A 12,673-nucleotide genomic window follows, 5' to 3' on the forward strand; every position below is an offset into this window, starting at 1 on the left:
TTATTTTGCCAGATGGAGGGAACCCTGACAAAGCAGTGCTAAGCTCCTCAGCCCCAGGCTTTTTCATACCACAGGATAAAGCAATCTGGCCTCTAGTCTTGCCTCTGAGAAATAAGAATAAATTAGAGCCACAAAGAGAGCCCATTAATAGTGCCCAGTTTCCCCAGCAGTTATAGAAATGTTAAATAGCTTTCACTGAAGCAAGGCAGGCCCTGAGCCAGGCCTTGGGTTCTGACAGACTCTGAGTCACTTCTTTCTGTCATCCTTTTTTCTTTCTTTTTTTTTTTTCCCCCCTAATTTTTTTGCAGCAGGTGATTTTTAACAAATTAAAAAAAAAAATAACTCCAGGCTGATCCTTCCCCAAATGCTGTGTCTCTTCAGCAATATCAGGAGCAATTCCCTGTGGGATCTGTCCCCCCCTGTGCAGCAGGAGGGTCCTCGCCCTGCTGAGGAGCATCTTGTGAGGATCCAGCCCTGCCCTGGTTCCCCACCACGGGGCTCAGCCCGGAGAAAAGAGGGATACTGAAAGCACTGAAGTCATGGAGAAACTGTAAAAATTCCTCCCCTTGTCCTCAGATGAGCAAATGTGGGGATTTCTGTGCCTGTGCTCCATCATTAACTTGACCAGGCACAGGGAGCAGCAGCAACAGCCTCACAGCTCTGCTCTGTCTCTCTCTCAAGGTTTTTTGGCCCCTCCCAGACACTGAGAAAGTTGCACTTTTAAACTGATATCTGCTTGGCTAAGGGGCATTTTTAGGAGTTATTTATAATCTCGGTTGATAGGGAGAACATGCTTAATTCTGGCTGTTAATTGCTGTAGAAAACGTTAATGGGGACTTCACAAGAGCAGCCGAGCTGATGGGACACAATTCCAGCCCGGCTCAGCCGGGGGCAGCAAACCGAGATCTGACCGAGTTTAACACCAGAGATTACAGAGCTGGGGAGGCTTTGAAACCAGGACTGCAATTAGATTTCACAAGGCTGGATGGCACCTCCCGTGAAATTGGCCCCAACCCAAACTCCTCAAAGCTCACATCTGAAAATTAGGCCATGGCTTATCTGGCACAGATTCGTTTTCACTGAGGGACTTTCACATTCGCTCCTGGTTTTGTTTCTTTGCTTTTCTTCAGCCCAAGGGGAAAATATCACAGTCACTTAGGGAGAAATCCCTTGTTGTTCCAGGGGACAACCCTGCTAACCTAAAAATGCACAGCAATCCCTATTTAAAGATCCCTCTTGGATCCATAGTGCATTGACCTTCTGCAGGGCAACTGCCTGACTCTGCACTCCTCTCATCCACTCAGAGTCCTCTGAAGAGCAAACAGCATTCTGCAAAATCCTTTGGATAGTCCAATTGCTCATGCTCTTAAACTTATATTATTATTCATAATTTTATTAGATGAAAAAACTCCAAGCTCTGCTGTTTTCAAGCAGCCTGTCCTGAAGATAAAATAAGAAAAGGACTACTCAACACAAATGACCAATCAAAAAAACCAAAATAAATAAGAAGCCTTTGCTTTTTGGGACCTTCAGCTGGGCCTTATTTACTCACAGGTCTTGAAAAACTGGAAGTGATACAGCTTGTGTTTGGTGTGAGCAGCAAGGGAAAACCTCAAAGCAAAGGCAGCTGCTGAAGGGAGAATAACTGAAAAAAATGCAAATTCTGGTAAGCAACACTTGTGGCAGCAGGAGTTGCACTTGGTGACCTCAAAACCTCTCCCAGCCTCGGCTTTTTACAGCTATAATAGACTCAATTTTAAGACAGTGTGATGGAATGTGAGGATGCAGGGCTTGGAAAAGTGTTTTGGAAGAGCACTTTTTGCAGCCACACGTGGACTCACCACCCCCTAACTAGGGGGGCTCAGCTGAAGTGGTTTAAATTCCCAATTTCTTTTTTTTAGGAGCTTGCAGAGTTGGAGTGGAGGAGGGTAGAGCCCGAAGAAGGACAGTCTGAAATTCAGGGGTTTCCAAGGAGAGTGGTGGTTGTGAGACCCCAAACCCTGACCTTTCCATCAGGGATAGAGCCTTTGGCCCCTCCTCTCTCAGCATCCCCCCGGAATTCCGTGGGATCCCTGCAGGCAGCAGCCACTGGCTCTGCTGTAAGGGGAGGGAGCCAAGTCATCAGTTTTCCCTGAGCTGACATATCCTGCAGTATTAACATACCACTTCCCTTCATGTCAACAGCAGCTAAATTTAGGCTCCCTAATTCCCTCTAACAGCCAGTGTGAAACAGGAACCTCCAGGTGAGTCAGAGCACCCAAAATAGCTGCCCGGAAAAGACAAACTCAGCTGCTCGGGGAGCTTTTACTCCATCCTGTCACCGGCTCCTCGGTCCCAGCAGCTTCATTCAACTCAAGAGATAGAGAAAAGATTATTTAATATGGGGATTGATAATTTATGGACAGTTTCCTGATAATTTATGGACAGTTTCTACAGCTCTCCAGGGAGTGCTGCCTGTGCTTGGGGGCTGTGTGAGGCCCAGGGGAAGCCCACAGCTCTCCAGGACAACATGTTCATAAAACAAAAAACAAGAGACCCCTGAGAAAGTTGTTATATTTATGGACACAAAAAATAAGATTTATGGACACAAAAGAATAAGATTTGCCAGCCTAGGCAATTTTTATTCCCACCTACTCCTTGGCCTTGTCCAGACCTGACAGGAGAGCCACATTTTGGAATTAGGCACCAATTCAGTACCTGAAGTCACTTTTGAAGCGAATGTTTTCTCATCTAAAACTGTTTAGTAAATATTCGACTTTTTTTCTTTCCTTCAGTTTCCATATTTTCAGTTTCCTTGTTTTTCTGTCATTCTGTTTCTTCCTCTCTCTGCTTCTATTTTTGCAGCTCTGTTTTTGCATAGAAGCGGGTGGGAAAAGGAAATAAAACATGAAGGGGAAAAAAGAAAGGAAAGCAAAGTGCACAGAGGAAAAAATCCACACCTGTTTGAACAGGTAAATGATCTCTAGGCAAGCTCTGACTCCAAGGATGGGAGTGAATATAGTTGGATGAGGCTTGGAGCAACCTGGGCTAGTGGAAGGTGTCCCTGCCCATGGCAGGGGGTGAAATGAGATGGTCTTTAAGGTCCCTTCCAACCCAAACCATCCTGTGGAATTCCGTGACTCTAATACTGGCCTATGGAATAATCTGAAACCAGCAATTTATACATCTCATGCTTTGGAGCAATAACAAGTTTTAACGCTTAAAAATGCTAATTTTATGCAATTTTTAAATACTTTATATGAATGTAACTCCAGGGGCTTCAACCAAGTTCCTCAAGCTTGACAGTGGTGGAAGAGCAGGACTTTTGCCTCTGGCAGGCAGAGCTGTGTCAAGTATAGAAGAGCCTTTATATTTAAAGGGTATATTTTTCATGTATAAACCCAACTGTGTTGTGAGACAGTTCACTGGGGGCTTTAGCAATAAACACGTGTGAAATGTCCAGATAATACTGTCATGTACAATGAAATCTTTCTGTGTTAATTATTGCAGTTTAAATCTCGGTGTTTTCCTGAATAAACACACCTGACTCACAGCACGGTGGTGAGAGTGTCTTTAATCATCCCCACACAGATCACAGGGCACGTCTCCAGGTGAATATGGGCACTGACTGATCCTGCAGCCTAAAAAACATGAATCTATTCCCTATGGGATGGTGCTGGACCACAGGGACCTTTGGAAAACCTGCTTGGGTGGAGGGAATTGTCCTGTAGAGCTGTAACAGAACCATGGAATGGTTTGGGTTGGAAGGGACCTTAAAACTCATCCAGTTCCACCCCCTGCCATGGGCTGGACACCTCCCACCAGCCCAGGTTGCTCCAAGCCCTGTCCAACCTGGCCTGGGACACTTCCAGGGATCCAGGGGCAGCCACAGCTTCTCTGGGCAACCTGTGCCAGGGCCTCCCCACCCTCCCAGGAGCAGAAGGAACACGTTTGCACGGGTCTGCTTGGCCTTTCCTGACCAAGGTGCTGAGGAGAGGGAAGTGCTTATGAGATTTTGGCTTGTTCAAATATTCTGTGAGCTGAAACACGCCCTGGAGGTTGGCTGCTGCTCTCCTGCTCCCCAGTTCAGAGCATCAGCAGTGGGATGAGGCTGAGCAGCAGTTCATGGAGCACCAGGCTGGGGCTGGCTCTGCTTGTCTTGAGTCAGTGACATCCAAGCAAAGACACCTGGAAGGACCACAGTGTTCTCAATGTTTTAGGGTGCTGATGAGAGGCAGATCTGGCCCTGGAAATGAACCACAGCTTCATAGGACAGGTTCATGTTGGACTCCATGGCCTCAGAGGTCTTTTCCAACCTAACTGACCCTGTGATTCCGTGTGATCCTATGAGTCATTTCAGAGAAGTCTGCAGAAAGTTAAGAGATCTCTCAGTGCTTGGCAGGTGTTTTGTTTTCTCCAGTGACGACAAAATGTCTGTGTGAGGATATAATGGTTTAAACTTTAGTTGAATGCTAGTTAAGGTTCTGGAATTCAGTCCTGGGAAGTGCCCCCACGTTAGCTGTGACTCAGAGGGACACTTCACTGGAGACTCTGCTTCAAGCAGGTGCTTAATGGCAACCAAAAGCCTCTAAAAATATCCAGCCACTTAAATTCTGGAGTATTTTTAAGCAGGAACAGTCATAGTGCAAGAGTTTAGGTGCCAAAGAGCTCAGGGTCACAGCATTATACAAACAACTCAGTAAAATCCATTTGTCTGGTACCAAGACTTTTAATGAGTCACTTTTATCTATTTTTAATGAGTCACTTGATATTTTCCTTCAACTTTGATAAAATAATCACGGAATTGTTTGGGTGGGAAGGGACCTTAAAGATCATCTCATTCCACCCCCAGTCATGGGCAGGGACACCTCCCACCAGCCCAGGTTGCTCCAAGCCCTGTCCAACCTGGCCTTGGACACTTCCAGGGATGGAGCAGCCACAGCTTCTCTGGAAAATGTGTTGCCAGTGCTAATCCTTCATTACAATATAGATTAAGTGTGTTTTAAGGTCCAAATAATTTCAAATTAGCAGGTGTAAAACTCAATAAGCAACAAGCACTTCAGCACACGTTGTGTTCAGATGTGACATAAGTCACTCAAAGGATAACAGGAATTGAAAAGACAAAGCTAAAAAAAAAGTTTAAGCTGATTTTTTTAGAAAGAAATTAAATAAAACTAAAAAGGAAACTATAGTAACTGTGGTTTTGCATAAGAAAACACAACAGAGATGACTCATCCTACGAGTCCTCTTGTGTTAAATTCGGTGAGATCAGAAAAAGCAACTCCCTCATTGTAAAAGATAAAGACATTAGAAGATAACTCTATAAATAACTGCCCCAGAGGTACATGCCATGTGTAATTCAAAAGGTTGTTTGTTTTTTTTTTTAATTTACCAAAGTCTGAGATTTATTTTAATGAAGCAGGGAAATGATTTATTGCAGCAGATCCTCTGGGGTGTGATTGCCAAGGGTGCTCTTCACTAGCAGCACTGCCAGCTAAGAGCTTGGGCCTTTTAAAAGGTGAAGTGAAGCCAGTTTAATACTTCAAAAGAAAGCAAAACTTGCTGGTTTGAGTCAAATGCAAGAGTATCCTGCATGGTAAAAGGGCAGGACCATCCCACCAGGAGATCACCTGAAGCCCTGACATGGGATGCTACAATTATTCTGAACATGCTCTGTGTGCATCAACACCCCCATTGCTCTCAAACATCACATTAAAATCTTGTAACTCCAACCTCCTGAGGTGTAATAACTACACACTAATTCTTCAGAAATGTGAAGGGGGAAAAATCACCCCTCTGGGTTATTTTTAATTAATGCCTTTTCTATCAGGCTGAGACACCGTTGTTAGGCTTTCCTCATTGTGGCCCCAGACAGAAATTACTCACTCGAGCTGATTTTGTTCAAATTTGCGTGTTTTCTCCCCTGCTCCTCTCTGAGCCATCCACAAAACCAAAGGAAAATCCAGGGATCTGGAACTAAACCACGTGGAGAGGAAACTAAAGGACAAAAGAGAAAACAAAAGGTGAAAAACATCCAAGTCATCCCCTCCCCTGCATAACTGGTGAGATAAATCAGCTAATCTGGTTTCATACATCTTAAAATTCCTTAGACATTGTCTATTTTTACCATGCATCCCAAATCCTATAAAAAGGACGAAATGAGGGTGTTGAACAACAGTCACTACCACACCTAATCCAGGAAATAACACTCCACTCCCATCCATCAGCAAAAATCCCAACAGCAAGGACCTTTTTCCCCTCATGGTTTTTAGAAGTTCCCTAGCTACAGATTTATTTATATTCCAGGATTCTAAAATATTTGGAGCCTACTCAGGTCAAATATGGGTTCCTGTTTGATGGGGACCTGTATTACTGACTATGTAAACTCGGATCATTCCTGATTTATTTTCTTTTATTTCTGAAAAAACAATCTCCAGAGAGATTTGTTTCTCAATTCTTCATTGGTGATTGCTCTCCAGAGAATCAAAATGAATGGATTATTTTAAAGGAAAAAGGGAGCAGCACAGAAAAGAAACTGAAATAAATGTTTTGTTTGTTTTCCCAAAACTTTCCCCCCCCAGGGAAAACCAATGTCCCAGAAAGTGCAAGCAATGGATTTTTCAGCAAAGACACGTTATTTTCTCGTTTTTTTCTGGAAAGTACCAGTTTCACTGAAACATGTAGCAACAGGAGCTGCTAAGACCATGGGTGGAATTTCTGATTGAAACCACAGAAAGACCAAGGCACAAACATAAAAGACCTGGGACAAGGAGGACGTGGCTGCAAAGCCTTCACCAGCAGACAGCCCCAATCCCCTGTCACCACCACAGCTCAAAGCCCCACAGCTCAAATTCCTGACAGTTAACCCAAGGATGTGACTGTGGATGAGAACATCCCTTCAGGGTGTCCCTCTCCTTGGCTGCAGATTTGATACTTCCTTGCTAATTCCTGAAAATCCCAAAAGCACAGAGCAAGAACCTCAGTGCTGAAACCAGTCCAAATCTGGGAGCTGCTGCCGGGGATGGACCACTAGAACTCCACTGCTGGAAGGGCTGGTGGTCCAAAAATCACTGATTTCACCCAAGGGAACCAGGATGTCACGTCCTTGTATCAGAGGTCTGGTAAATGGGTTTCGGTTGTTGGGTTTGGGGTTTTGAAGGTGATGGGAGAAACTCTGGAGAGAGTCCTGGAGAGCTTCAAATACTTGTCCCACACACAGGAGGAATTTTCATAGAGCCACAGAATATCCTGAGTCAGAGGGGACCCACCAGGATCATCCAGTCCAACCCCTGGCCCTGCACAGACACCCCAACAATCCCACCCTGTCCCTCAGAGCATTGTCCAAACCCTCCTGGAGCTCTGGCAGCCTTGGGGCTGTGCCCACTGCCCTGGGGAGACTGGTCAGTGCCAACCACCCTCTGGGGGAAGAACCTTTTCCTGAGATCCAACCTGACCCTCCCCAGACTCAGTATTTACAGACCAAAGTTGATGGAGTCCTCTAGAAAACCCATCACTCTGTAACTCCCCAGAGGAGGTATCACCATCCTTTCCAACGTTGTGGGACATTCCCTTGGAGGAGCCCCTGGAACAGCACCAGTCAGCTCCAAACACTCCCCCTCCTTCACACCCTTATTTTCCAGCCATGCCTCACTGTCTTGTTGACACCAGGCTCTTTCTTCCCTCTTAAAAACAAAGAATTCCCTGGAAATCTTTTGCCAGGCTATTTTCTTTGCTATTTTCTTTCCCAAGGGAGAAGGGCAGGAAGCACAAGGTGTTGGCCAGGGCTTCCTCTTTCCATTTCCTCGAGTTCATTTCTCTCCCAAGCTGATTTTCTTCGTGCCAGCTGCAGTTTCTGCCACCTTCTCCACGGGGAAGGTCATGCCCCTGGAAGGTTCTCTGTCTCAAAAACACAGGCAGACAGAAACCCTTTAGTGGAAGGGCACTGGGACACCCCTGCCCGCTTCCTCTTCTCAGAAGAAACTCTCGTGGGAGGAAGAGAAAGAAGAAAATCATTTGGCAAGTTGAAAAAAAAAAAAAAGATCTATTAACTTTCCAGAGCTCAGGATGGATTTTGTCTGGGGTTTTCCAAGGAGTCTGAGGCAGTGAATGCACAGCTTGCTCAGGAACACGCTGACATTTGGAGAGCAGCTCTTTAAAATGATGACAGTCCTGTTCATTCCCAGCTCTCCTGCTGGCTCAGGAGGGCTGTGCCCACCTCGACCTGAGGGCAGGGTTTGTCCTGGGCACTGGGCACTCGCTCAGAGTTGGATGCTGGTGGTACAACCTCCATGGAAGGTCAGGGTGTGACAAATCCCATGCCTGGACCATCCAGGAATGACTCTGGGAGCAGTGAGGCTGCTGCAAGGCAGACACTGGGGGCAGATTCACCTGCAGGCAGGTGCTTTCCTGCCTGTTTTTCCTGCCACTTTTCCTTCCCACCCCTTCCCAAACCTCACAGTGGGTCCTGCTGCTTGTTTCTGGGTTGTCTGAGCCCCTGTACTGCCAGCCCAGGACAAAAAAGGGACAGCAAAGCTGCACTCAGGATCCTCTGTGAGCTCTGGCAAGTCAAGGGCAATGATTTCAGGCTGTCTCCAATTCCACAAGCTCTGCCTGAGGTGTATCCCTGCACCCACCATTCCCCAAAAGCACTTGCACAAAATGAGCCAGCATCTAAGGAAACATTTGCCATTTCCTGTCTGAGGTTTGTTTTCCTGAGGCACAATAAAACATAAACATCACTCCAGCTCTCCATCATCAGTCAGATGCTGGAAAGAGCAGGAATAATGTCAACAGAGAAACTCCAAACAATCACAGATGCATTTGGAGAAGGCACCAAGGACTTTAAAAGGCAAGTTTTCACTATTGCATATGTTTGAACCACCCCCAGGAGTCACAGCCCCTGGGAGTAAAGGGATCCAAGGCTGTTCCCAGAGGATCATTGATCAGGATCCAAATGCTATGAAATCAGAACCCATCCAGTGTGGCAGCTTAGGCTTTAGGTACTCTGGAGGCATTTCAACTGTACATCACATATTGGATTATGTGTTTAAACCACAAATCACAAAATCATAGGGGGTTGGAAGGGACCTTAAAGAGCATCTAGTCCCAAAACCTCCTGCCACGAGCAGAGACACCTCCCACTAGACCAGGTGGCTCAAGATCTTACCCAATTTGGTCTTGAACACTACCAGGGATGGGGCACCCACAAGCTCCCTGGACAACCTCTTCCTGTGTCTCACCATCCTTATAGGGAGTAATTTCTTCCTAATATCTGACCTAAATTTCCCCTCTTTCAGTTTGTACCAATTCCCCCTCCTGTCACTCCAGTTCCTGATGCAGAGTCTCTCTCTGGCTTCCCTGTAGCCCCTTCAGATACTGGAAGGTGCTCTCTGAGGTCTCCACACAACCCTCTCTTCTCCAGGCTGAAGAGCCCCAATTCTCCCATCCTGCCTCCACAGAGGAGGTGCCCCAGCCCTCCCATCAACTTCGTGGCCTCCTCTGGACTTACTCCAACAGTTCCATGTCCTTCTTATGGTGGGGACCCCAGAGCTGTGCAGGGGACTCCAGGTGGGGCCTCATAAGAGCAGAGCAGAGGGGGAGAATCCCCTCCCTGGGCCTGCTGGCCACACTCCTTTGGATGCAGCCCAGGATCCCGTTGGCTCTCCGGGCTGTGAGCCCACACTGCTGGCTCATGGGGAGCTTTTCATCACCCATCACCCCAAGTCCTTCTCCCAGGGCTGCTCCATCCCCTGTTCCACCCAGCCTGTGTCTGGAATTGCCCTGAGCCAGGTTTAGGACCTTGCACTTGGCTTTGTTGAACTTCCTGAGGTTCCCATGGTCCCACCTCTCCAGGTCCCTCTGGATCCATCCCTTCCCTCCAGCTGTGACTGCTCCACACAGTGTCATCACTGAGGTGCCTGAATCCCACTGCCCATGTCATGGCCTGGAGCAGCCCCCCATTGGGACACCCCCTGTCCCTGCTCTCCCTTTCATCTTCATCCACAAGCTCTCAGTTGGCTCCTCATCCTTCCCCAGGCTGAGTTCCAGCCACTCCAGCCACTCATGGACACACCCCCTCCTCATCTCTCCCCTGTCCTTCCTAAAAAGCCTCAAACCTTCCATTGCAATGCTGCAGTCACAGGATCCATCCCATTTTGTCTCTGTGATGCCAATGAAATCATTCCCACACACGTCTCCATTCCTCTGGTGAGCTCCCCATACTCTCTGTGTTTCTCTGGAGGCACCTGAGCCTCCCCTGTATCCCTGGATAAATCCAGCTCGCTGGCTGGAGTATCTGGAATGCCTTTGCACTGTTCCAGGCATCCCCTGCCTGTGTTGGCACGGATTTGGATGGGTAGGAGTCCCCTCTGCCCCCTCTCCTGACAAATTAATTAAAGCAGGAACCACCCCCATGGGACACAGCCCCTGGGACTAAAGTGATCCAAGGCAATTCCCAGAGGATCCTTGGTCAGGATCCAAATGTTATAAAAGCAGAAGCAATCCAGAGTGGCAGCTTAAACTTAAGAGAGTTTGGAGACATTCCAGCTGCACACCACACATAGATTATGTATTTCAACCACCAATGAAGAGACATCTCCCCAGGAAAGGTTTGGTAAAGGAAGAAGTTTAATTCTGCTCGTGTTTTCTATTCCTAAACTGAAACTGAAATTTCAGTGCACCCCTCTGTTCAAAGTGTTGCTATTTAACCATGATTTCTGATTTCCAGAGTATTTTAGTTTACTTGAAATACTTTGATCTTGACATGTGGGGTATTAGAACTTAGGGCTCAATATAATGAGATAGAAGAAACATTCAAAAAAAAAATCTAACCTTATGCTGGAAAATAATTATTTGCCTCATATAATGGAAAGTCTTTTAAATCCTCTTGTAATTATTTTCTAGAAAACATTAAGAAAAATCAATCACAAGTCTTAAGCAATCATGGACTCTCATCAACTCCCCCTGGAACTGCCCTGCACCTTGCAGATGACATTTTTGCATTTATTCATGTGCATTGCTCTCATTACTTTTTGTGATGAGAATGGACACGCTCCTCTCTCTTCACAGCTGCCAGATATGAAGCACAGTTAATGAGGTAAAGGACCATTGTGACTTCACCCTCCCTCACAGAGTCCTCAGGCTCTGATCTAGGAGAGCAGACACAAACCCAGCACGTCATTTGCTTGTTTGGGCCAGGCACTAATGAACTCACAGTGCCTGATTTTCATAACAGCCAGGCCTGGACACACCAAGGCCACGGGGAGTCAGGGAAAACCCCTGGAATTGTACCTAACATTCCCTGATGAGGTCGATGCCACCACCCAGAGAATTTCTTTGGGACCACTGGCGTTTCTCCCACCGCTGTTGTGGCTCAAGGAATGAACCTGCAGCTCCCTGTCCCAGCAAAGAGGTGCAGAGAGACAAAACAGAGCTGCAAGATTTAGTGGCAAATAAGTTCTAAAGCTCCAAAAGAGACCCTGAAGGTTTCCAGATCAGCCAACGAAGAAAACCCCAGGCTCTGATTCATCCAGCAAATCATTTTGGTGGAGAATGGGAGGAAATCACTCCAGGCAGTGATTTTACAGACATTTTATCAGGTATTGAGGCTGTTGGGACCACAATTCAACAGCAGGGTTTTGGTGGCAACTTGCACACCGTGAAGGGGAGGACACTGTGAACCTGTCCAGAATTTCTGATCATCCCACTGCTGGAAAGGGGCCTATGAGCAAACCTTGTGCAAGTGGGAGATGTGTTTGATCACAGACACTGAAGAACCTTGTGGAAACATTCGATGTTCCCAGGTACTACCCAGCAAAAAGCCAAAAGTGACTTGAGGCTGAGTGTGTCTCATGAGACAAGAGCCAGCAAGTGCTACCCAGTCTAATAATAGGTTAATTAAATATGATCACTTCTTTTCAGGCTCTGTTCCATGATGGAACAGGAGGTGAGTGATACCATCTTTGCCACCTTCCTCTGAAACTCAGCAAGGAGTTCCAAGAAGGGGGGTGAGAAGCTCCAGGGTGAAGACCACGGACCCAGGAGCTAAACCAATTTGCCTTGTATTTTCCATGCTGCCCTTTTACGCCTTCCCTCTGGCTCGGGGTCAAACAAAACAACTTATGTAACCCCACAGTGACGTCCCAACGGGGCTGAGCCTTCTCGTCCCCATCTCACATGTGTTCAGACATGCCCATGAGGTACAGCCTCCAGCTCCTGCTGCCTTCCACCACAGCCACGGTGCCCTGAAACAGCTTCTCCCCTTTTTAAGGGGCTTGAAATGTTAAATAAAGAAGAATCTGCACTTTAATCAAACACAGCAGCCCACTGGTCGTTGTTTTACGTTACTCTTTTCATTAACGTCAGTGCAAGACCTCAAGGTCTGGGGAAGTTTCCCATCATAATTTCTTTCCTTCGTGCCTAAATCTGCATTTGGAATGTCAAGGGGTCCTGCACACGCTTTCTGCTACTACCAGGCACTACCAGGCATTGCAAAATCAGTGGGACCTTGCCAGGGAGCTGAGTGACTCCAGGACTTGGGCCAAGCCAGTAAACAGTTGGGCTGCTTCTGGCAGGAAGGGAAGGCTGGTTTTCTGGGAGAAAAACTTTTAGAAAAGAAAAGCTGGACATAGTCAAATGAATGACTTGGCACAGCCCTTGGGGGCAGATCCATCCCGAGCAGAGACACAGCCCAGCA

Source organism: Pseudopipra pipra, chromosome 20, assembly GCF_036250125.1.
Source record: "Pseudopipra pipra isolate bDixPip1 chromosome 20, bDixPip1.hap1, whole genome shotgun sequence".
Taxonomy (NCBI): Eukaryota; Metazoa; Chordata; class Aves; order Passeriformes; family Pipridae; genus Pseudopipra; species Pseudopipra pipra.